Below are 10,959 nucleotides of genomic sequence, written 5' to 3' on the forward strand. Positions count from 1 at the left end.
TAATTAACGAGAAATCTTTCCGAATCTAACTCGTCACAAGTTGTCCGCTAATATGATTGCAAATCTATCACTTTTTGTAGCAAATCTATAGCTAATATTTGAAAATCCTTAATCAAATTTCTAAGAATTTTGTCGCTAAACTAAAGCTATTCTAAATGTGAAAGCAAAGTTATGAAGTAGTCACAAATTTGCTAGAAAATAATATGTAGTCAATTAGTTGCAATACTATCGCAAATGTTATCCTGCTTCTATAAAATTCATTATACATTATACATCTGAGTTTCTCGTTGCACATTGAAAATTAAAAAAAATAAAATAAAAGTACAAATAAACAACAGTTAAGACTTGGTAGTTGATACAGTGAGGTAAATGTATTAAACCGCATACTTGCTTCTTCAAAACTGTAGGTATCTATATTAGTATCTATCTTCGCAAATATAGTTAGTTGATTTGCCGAGATACTGCTGCAAAAAGTAGAAATATTATTTTCTCCATCATCCCTCCCTTTTATTATTATGCACAAAATATAAGGAGAATAATCTATTTTAGTAAACTTGCAGGCATGAGCAGAAAAATGACAAGACGATAAGCCTAAGCATTAGGTGAATCATTTTTCAAGGAATAGTGCTAATAAATATGTTTCATGTTCAATACGAAATATATCATAATGAATTTTTTGACCCTAATGTGTAATGATTTACTCACCAAAAGTATTATACAAACTTGATGTAATAGAATTATTTCCATGAGTAAAAAACAAGAAATATGAAGGAAAGAAAATGAGAATTCAACTATGAAATAGTGAATAATGAATTATATGCTAGAAAAGCTCACAACGAAGTTTTCTTCTATTTTTCTAACAAATTAACAAATGATAGGTTCTATTAATACTTTGATGCCGAGGGAGTCAGCTACAAGTCTATGGGTGTATTAGTTTCTAATGATCCAGGCCTTACAAATAATGCAAGTACAAGAAGATTATAAACTACTTAACCAATTAATATATGCTACCAAAAGTAACAGTCTAAAAGGTAAAAAAATCACTTCCAATAAGCAGAAAAAAGCAATAAAATTGCAATTTCAAGAACAAAATATAAAATGCTTACCCTTAAAATAGGAAGAGTTGCATTTATGTACATTTGTTGACAAGTTAAGCAAATTAAGAATGTCTAGAGAACGATTTTTTTTGCAGTTTTGTCCAGTTATGCCTATATTGTTAGAATAGTTATCTGACCTAAGTTTCTGCAAATTTGTTGTTGATGCTTCCTTCATTCAAAATATTATTTTTGCCTATAGAAAAGAAGGAGTTAATTGTTATTCCAGTAAATAACCACCAAATTTTTAGTAGAACCACACCCTCCCAAGACTTAACCAACCAAACTCCATCAAGATAACTAACTTCTATATCTTACCTCTTTTGTGTTAACAATTTGACATTCTTAATGAAATTTTTCATCTCAACATAAGTGATAACATGCACCCAATAGAACATTTAAATATCAGAAGACAAAAGAAACAAAAACAAAAAAGTCAGTTTCTATATTAAAATAATAAGCCATTGAGAATGGCATGACAAACTCAATGGAGCTGTTAGCAATTCATGAAAAATTATATTTATACATTAAAATGATATTTAGCACACAAATTACTCAAAAAGCAGCATGAAATCCATGTCCATTTATAATTTTTTCCACTCTATTTTCACATGCAGTACCATTCCAACAATATAATTAAAGCAGAATGGATAAAAGAAATAATTTGTAAAGACAAATTGAAATTAATGAGTAGCAATGCTACGAGGCACTAAATACAATTGCCAAGTGAACTAATGCATAACATTGATTTAGTTAGGAAAAAGAGGTGCATACATGGTGAATATTGGGTAATGATGGTTCTTCGACTCTAAAGTAGCTTCTGATGAGAGTCCAGCAAAATCAAAGTCATAAGAAAATGGAACAAACAAACACAAACACATACATGGCAATAACACAAACACAAACATATACAAGGAAATAGAATAATAAAAATAGAAATTAAAAAATCAGAATCATGACAATAAACTTACAAATAGAACATCAAGAATTAGAATTATAAAAACATAAATCAAGGATAAATAAGATACTGTTCAACAATAATGAGTAACAAATTAGAAGTTCAGACTAATAATCAGCATAATAAACAAAACAATCAAAAACCTTATAATAACAAGAATAAAAAAAATCAATAGTAGCCACATCAATTAACATAAGAACAAATCAGAACAATAATTAGTTTACTATAAGAATTAGTAATCATAATAGTAATTAGAAATTTAGAATCATAACAGTAATCATAATTTCAGAATCAGAAGCTCAACCTTAATTACTTTTTTCTAGAAAAAAAAATTTTAGTTCACTGAGAAGCAGAACACCAATTCAGAAGATCAATATTAATTATTTGTTTTAAACAAAAAAAGAAAATACCGGAGAAGAAGAATAGGGAAAGGCTTATTTGAGTAGAGAAGAAGAAGGACATGGGTAGCAACGCTGGGGAAAAGGAGGACAGAAGCACCGAGAAGCAATCATTACTGAAGGTCGTTGTTGTCACTAAAGCAGGGCAGCACCATCGGTGTGAAGCAAAGGGCACCGAGAAGCAGTCGAGTAGAGAAGCAGAGAAGTGTTGAGAAGCAGGGTAGCACCGTCGGTGTGACTCTATGGCTACTGTAAATGGTGGTGTTTGCGGCTTTGACAAGGTGGAGTTGAGACAGAGAGGGGGCCGCCATGCCCTAATCGAGAGAGAAAGGAAGAAGCAGATTCTTCTTTTACCGTGCCCTAATGATGAATCCATATTTGATGATGATTTTTAGTTGAAATTGAATGGATTTCATCATATAAACTTGCACTTATTCCTTAAATAGCATGCTTTTGAACTTTTTTCCTAATTTGTGTTTGATTATGAAAACATGCTCTTTTGTGCCTAATTTGATCTATTTTATTCCATTTTTCTTCCATTCAATGCCTTGATGTTGTTTGTGAGTGATTTCAGATGTATAAGGTAGGAATGGCTTGGAGAAAATGGAAGAAGAGCATGCAAAGTGGAGGAAGCATGAAGAATCAAAGGAGAAGAGCACAGCGATGTGTGCGTACGCACAGACCTGCATGCGTACACACAACCATCAAAACAGAGCCATGCGTGCGTGTGAGCCGCTTCGTGCACGTCGCGCGTCCATTCGAGCATTGCCTAGTGTGCGTGCGCACAACCCCTTGTGCGTACGCACAGGAAGAGATTTTGGCAAAGTGTGCGTGCGCACACGTTTGTGCGGACGCACAGGTGTCCGCATATGCCTTCATTAAAATGGCATGTGACTCGCAATTTTGGTGGATTGGAGGCCCATTTCTGAAGCTATTTAGCTCATAATGAAGGGAAAATGAAGACCATAGCATAGCATAACATTAGGGTAGCTTAGGAGTAGTAGTAGTAGGAAGCTTTAGTATAGTTTTTCTTTAAGTTTTTCATCATCTTCTTAGGGTTTATACTGGGGTTTTTACATTTAAGTGCCATTTTCATTTTTGATCTTGGATTTTGCTAGCTTCCATTGTAAGTATCTCTTTGTTATTACTCTTTATAGCTACATTGTTCTTACTCTTTCTTATATTTCAAGTTATAGTTCAATTTTATTTCTCTTTTGCAATTTCAATTTCTTGTTGTTGAATTTGATTATTGATGTTTGTTACATGCTTTCTTGAGTTATTATTGTTGATTGAGATTATTTGTTGCTTTTAGTTTCAAGCCTTTTGTCATTTTTCTCATGTTTAATGTTTTTGCCCACCAAGTGTTTGACAAAATGTCAACCATGGTTTTAAGCTAAATTTCTAGCTCTTGGCTTAGGGAAAGTGAGCAATTGGGTTCCTAGAGTTGGAATGTCCAATATTTAGTGTCAATTCTTGGATTGTTAATTGTTCCTGTTCCCACTAACGCTAATTTGTTGCTAAGGCAATTAGCAAGCAATTTAGGATTTGTGGGTTAAGAACACTTATGCTCATTTAACTTACTCTCTGATGTCAGGGTTAATCAAGTGAGACTAATCCATTCTAATTGTCATAGTTGTGGTTCCAACAAGGAAAGGACCCTTAGCTCATTCCAAGCCAAGACTCTTTTTATGCTTTAAATCTTTCATACACATTTACATTAGTCCTTTTTATACCTTACTTGTCTATATTGCATAGTTAGTTCTTTAATTCCTTTATTAGTTCAATCATTACAATTTTGCATATTCCTTTATTGCTTTATATGTTTATCTCTTCATTGAAAATCCCTTGATCACCACAACCAGAATTGTACACTCTTTGATCTCAAGTGTTCTTGGGAGACGACCCAGGAACTAAACACTCCCGGAATTGAATTGATTTTGAATAGTGACATTCTTAGAATTCAAACTTTGATTGTGAGTCGATTGTGGATTAGGACTATACTTGCAACGCCTATTCTATTTTGAGGAAAATTCCTAACCCGCTATTTGGCTCGCATCAAGTTTTTGGTGTCGTTGCTGGGGAATCACTTTAAGTGCAATGAGTGCTATAATTTTGGTTGTTGTAAATATGTGAATAGTGTGAATATTTGATTTTGGTTTGCTACTTGGCACTAATTGGTAGGAGGTGCCTCTATCTAAGTAGTGATAGTAACTAACATTCTTATTTGTTTAGTCCTAGGTAAGTAGATATAATTAGAGTATATATTCATTTGTCTATTGCTGCTATTAGTATTGTTGCATTTTATCTTTCCCTTTCATAATGAGTTATCACTCTTTTGACTTGGAGTCTAGTTTTTATCATGTTGTAGGGGGTAGCAATTCCAACATTGGTCCACATCGAGGTATGGGAGGCCAATTCGAGGAAGGGTCACAAGCAATCAATTCTTGGCAACAAGGACCTTTGCAAGGACCCTATGATCCTAATGTCTATCAACCTCTCACACCAAGTGGAACACATCATCATTACAATATTTTCCCTCCATATGTACATACTCCATACCCTCTACATGAGACACAACCATTATACTCTCAAGCCCCTTTACCCTTCCCACCACCAATTTCTTCTCAACCAACCCACCCATCACCATATTTGGGACAACTTAGCTTTCACCATCATCCCACTCACATCAACCTCCCTCATGAGGAGCATAGCTTTTAAGCCCTCATTCAAGAGCAACGGGAGTTTCACAAGAAACAAGAAACATATATGGCTACTATAGCCGAAGCTCTCTCCCGTTTGACTCTTTCTCCTCTGACTACATAAAATGCCCAACAAGCCTCAACCTCTAGTAGCCTACCGTCTCAACCCCAACCAAATCCTAAGGGAAGCATCAATGCTGTCACCCTTAGGAGTGGCACCAAGTTGGATGAAATTGGTGTTGTGCCTACAAATTTGAGTGAGAAAACCCACAATGAAGAGGTGAGAGATGAAGTGGAAGTGATGAAGGATGAGGAGAAAAATTTTGAAAAAGGTGAGGAAGAACCACTCAAGGTCAAGGAGCCAAAAAGGAAAAATCCGCTTGAAGAGCCTATGCCAATTCCCTTTCCAACTTTGGCCAAGAAGACTAAGAAGCAAGAAAAACTTGACCCCAACATGGTGAAAATTTTCAAGAATATTGAAGTCTCCGTTCTTCTCTTTCAAGCCATTCAACAAGTGTCCAAATATGCCACGTTCTTCAAAGATGTTTCCACACATAAGGACAAAATTGGCAAGCTCAACAAAAGGGCGGTAGATGATTCTATCTCTTCTTTAATTCCTGAAAAATGCAATAATCCCGGTCCGTGTTTGGTTACTTGTTTGATTGGTGGGATGAAGTTCATGGATTGTATGTGTGACTTGGGGGCGTGCGTGATCATTACGGCACTCCCCATTTATGAGAGATTGAAATTGTCATCCCTAAAGAGGTCTGGGGCGAGATTTGTGTTGGCCGATAAGAGCATTGTATCAGTTGTGGGGATTGCGGAAAATATCCTAGTTGACATCCAAGGATTACTCTTCCTGGTGGATTTTCACATCTTGGAGACCCCTCCCATTGACTCAGACAAGCCATCATCCATTCTACTCGGAAGGCCATTTTTGAAGACATCCTGGTTTAAGCTAGATGCGCATTCAGGAGTCTATTCTTTTAAGGCTGATGACAAGGTAGTAAAGTTCACTTTGGAGGAATCCAAGAAGCCTGTTCTCGAAGCCTATTCCATCTTTGGGTGCGATATAATTGAAGATCAAGTGATTAAGGTTAGCAAGGAGCAAGAAGAAGAGGATGCCAAGAAGTCTAGTTCTATGGATCACACTCAACCCAAGAATGCCAAGAGTTGGAGATTTTTCTCCTTGGAGAAGTCTCAACTTGATCAATGAAGCCATGCAAGTCCAACTTTGGACTCTAAACCAAAGTGTTTGGTGGGAGACACCCCACCACGGTAACATTGTTCCAACTTTATCTTTTGTTTATAGCTTTTTGAATTAGTTGCTTTCTTGTGATATGATGATTAGCTTAGGTTTGGTTTGATGTTTTTGAGTTGAATAAGTTGAATTGCTTGTGGATCATGAATTTGTGCTTGTTTGTATGATTTGGGGTGGTATGTTGATGTGCTAAGGGTAGGTACCTTAGTTTTGAAAAGAAAAATTTTTGTGAAACAGGGCATCTGTGCGTACACACCCTGCTATGTGTGCGCACACAACTGCGATTTTCACCATCTGTGCGTGCGCACAAGCCTGCGCGTCCGCACACCCCTTGCAGAGCTTATTTTGGGGGCTGTTAATGAGGAAATTACTAAAGACAATGGGATTTTAAATTTTTTATTTGAAGTACTGAAAAGGGCGCTTATACGTATTTTCAATTTTTGAAATTAAAAGCTTTTTTAAATTAATATAACTTATTTTGTTTTTTGAGTTACTATTTTTTTCCTTTTGTTTTCAAATTTTTATTTTGATTTTTTTAAAAAAGAATTTAAATTTTAAATTTTTTTATAATATAGATAAGATTTTTTAAATAAATATGAAAATATTTATGTGGATGTCAATGATTTTATATTAAAATAAATAAACTAAAATAATTTGTATTTATCTTCTAATTTAAGAATATTTTTATGTTTTATAATTTATGTTTTCCTGTTCTATTATATATTTTTCTAGTATATTTTGTGGATGAAAATGATCATTATACTTCCATTTCCTAAAAATATTAAATTTTTAAATTTGTCTTTAAATTATATTAATTTTAAACTTCAATTCAAATTAATAGCAAACTTCCCATTAAAAATAACAACAAATTTGCGACCTAATTACGGCAAAAATCTTTTTAAGAAAAAGCTTTTAAGTTGAGTTGTTTGTGAGATTTTTTAGAATCGACATCTTACTAGAATATTGTAAGTTATTAGTTATTAAAAATTAGCTAGCTAATTAGTCACCACTTTGGGACTTTAATTATTCTCTCGTTTAAAATAGCTTTAGATTAGTGACAAAATTATGACAAATTACATTAATTTGTTTGGCAAATTTGTTTCAAACTTTTCATGAATTTTTCATAGATTTATATAGAGGTTAGCGATTAGTAGCAACATGAAATAAGGACGAAATAAGGACTAACATTTTTACTCAGAAATTAGTAGCAACATGAAAGCAGACGAACTTATCCTAGCTAATCTTTATAATGGATTAGCTAGGAACATTGTTCCTCACTAATTAGCCCTTCCGCACAAAGTTTATTTAGCGATGTACTAGTGTGTGAATTGTTTCTCGCTAATTGTACATCAAACTCTTGCAATGGAATAGTGATAACAATATCCTTTGCTACTTTATTTTTATTCGATTGAACCCTTAAGTAACTGATTTGCTAGAACATTATAACTTGCTAATTAATTTGTGACAAATTCATTAGAAAAATTTTTCCGCTCTTTTTTAGCTACAAAACTCAGTTTGTGGGAAACAAACTTACTCGTGAACCTATCGCTAATCAGTTGCTTATCTCAAGTTCAAATATTTTGTGCCCGTTCATTAATTTTGTCGTTAGTGCGTCACTAATTTCTCACTAGTTAGTGACGGATTAGTGACAAAAAATATTTCTCGCAAAAGTTCGTCGCTAATTTGTCAAATTCTTGTAGTCGTTGGACAATACAGAGACACCGAACCATTAGACACCCAAGAGTCTATCGAGCGATATGTCCAATTCACATATTCTTCTTGCTTGGAGCTATTGTGTTCCCAGACAAGGCTACCAATTCTGCTAACTCGAAGTTTATACAGTCGTTGTGTCGTATATTGCGATACAACTGGAAAGAGATGGATGACCCCCTTATTCTGCTCTTTGTTTGGACATGGGAGTGTATGTCGTGGATAGTACTCGTTCCTCATGGTGAGCTTCCCGTTGTTGGCATTCCAATTGGACAATGGTAATAGTTATTATTATTATTATTATTATTATTATTATTATTATTATTATTATTATTATTATTATTATTATTACCAACAATGTAAACTGACTTAGGTGGAGTCATTGTGCGCTGATTAAAGGAGTATATGTGAAGTTCTACGGAACAATTTAGGCAACAATTAGATTACTTGGGCATGAATGACGTATGTTTTAACGATTTCTTTTAAAAAGTTTTTTATATTTAATAATCTAACTGATTGTCGTCATATTTATCGATGTGCAGTTTATATGGCGGCCATATATGGGAGCTAATATTCCTGATGACCTATATTTACATCTGTATGTGTGCCCTCACAAAGTCTCCATTAGTGTCATTTAAGTGTATGGAATGGCACCCAATAGATAGAGTAAGACGTCAATTTGGGCTTGTACAACTTCCACCAGAGAAAGCATTACGGATTGGAAGGGTAGTTGACTAAAACACAGTGCCATGACTAGAGGCAAAGGAACGAAGTTTGGGTCGATATGTGGATTAATAATTGCTATGATACGGTGCAAACATGATATGAAACTGTCAACTTTCACCTTCTTCCGGTATACTATGATTGATACACACAATAGTATGGCAACCACTTAAGGTTGTCAGAAAGAGTTCCGCATGCAGACCCCGCGACGAATCAACCACACCCCCCGCCCCCTCCCCCGGCGCCACCATCACCACATGGACCTCCTCATTTTTTTCCATTATGAGCATCTGTTTCTTCATTATGAGTAGCAGCCTTGGTTTTCCCATTATGACTAGCAGCATCAAATTTCCCATTATGACCAGCAGCCTCAGTTTTCCCATTATGAGCTGCAATATCAATTTCTGACTTACCCACCACAACCAATTCTGGAACCAAAACCAGAACAAGAACCACAATCACAGTCGCAAGCAGAGCCGTACGTACCACAATTGGTAATTCCAGTAGAAGAAAACTTCAGTCCGTTGAACCTATTTGGTAAATTTTTTATTTATTGTATTTATTTTTGTATGTTTGATTTCATATTTTGTATATTTGATTTCATGTTTTGTAGTTTCTTTTTATTTTTGTATATTTGATTTCATGTTTTGTCTGTTTCTTTTTATTTATGTAGTTTGATTTTATCTTTTGTACGTTTCTTTCGAATACTTTTCGTCTCATAATATTTTACCCAAAAAGCATATGTATAAAATAGTTCACATGCATAAATACATAAAAAGTTGAAGAATACATAAAAACCTGAAAAATACATAAAAAACTGAAACATACATAAAAAAAGTTATATAAAACGCTGAACAATACACTAGTTACCCTATTAACCCTATTGAGCTCCAGCAGAACATGGATACGCACTGAGGACATCGACTATATGGCTATTACTCTCTCGTCCACATAGAGTACACCGGCGAGGAGCGCACATATCTCGTGAATCCATCTCATTTAAGTAGCAGGTTGACTTCGGTCATCCTTTAGTCGCACGCCACAATGTCCAGTTGGCGATGACCTTCAGACCATCATATCTAGGCCACGTAGATTGTTCGCCCATCGGTACAAACTTGCCTCTGTATACCTTCAAATTTTTTGACATCTTGTACATGTCATATACACTACTTGCTAATCAAAACGCTGGTTGGCGCAACATACATAAACATGGCGACATGGTAGCCGCTCTACCTGGAAATGGCCATGATGAGTCTATATTTGATAATAATTTTTTACTTGAATTGGATGAATTTTCATCATATAAACTCACACTTAATCACTAAAATAGCATACTTTTGTGTTCTATCCCTAAATTGAACCCAAATGTGAAAATATGCATTTTTGTGCTTAAATTGAATAATTTAGTTCCACTTTTATTCCATTCAATACTTCCCCCTGCCTTTCATTGATCAGATGCTTGAGAGGTTAGCTGGTCATGCTTTTTATTGTTTTCTAGATGGATATTCTGGATATAATCAAATTGCAGTGGACCCTCAAGATCAAGAAAAGACAGCATTCACATGCCCCTTTGGAGTATTTGCCTATAGGAGAATGCCATTTGGACTCTGTAATGCTCTAGCAACTTTTCAGAGGTGTAGGCTTTCAATTTTTTCTGATATGGTTGAAAAATTCATTGAGGTATTTATGGATGATTTTTCTGTTTTTGGTAATTCTTTTGAATCCTACCTTCAGCATCTATCCCTTATCTTGAAACAGTGTCAAGAATCAAACCATGTTTTAAATTGGGAAAAATGCCATTTTATGGTTACAGAAGGCATTGTTCTTAGACATAGGATTTCAAGCAAGGGGATTGAGGTTGACAGAGCAAAGGTAGAGGTAATTGAAAAATTACCACCACTAGCTAATGTTAAGGCAGTCCAAAGTTTCTTGGGTCATGCAGGATTTTATAGGAGATTTATAAAGGACTTTTCTAAAATTGCTAAACCGTTGAGCAACCTGTTGGTTATTGATGTTCCTTTTGTGTTTGATGCTGAATGTCTGCATGCTTTTGAAACTCTGAAAGCAAACCTTACCTCTGCTCCTATTATAGCTCCCCCTGACTGGGATTTACCAT

Source organism: Arachis hypogaea, chromosome 17, assembly GCF_003086295.3.
Source record: "Arachis hypogaea cultivar Tifrunner chromosome 17, arahy.Tifrunner.gnm2.J5K5, whole genome shotgun sequence".
Lineage (NCBI taxonomy): Eukaryota > Viridiplantae > Streptophyta > Magnoliopsida > Fabales > Fabaceae > Arachis > Arachis hypogaea.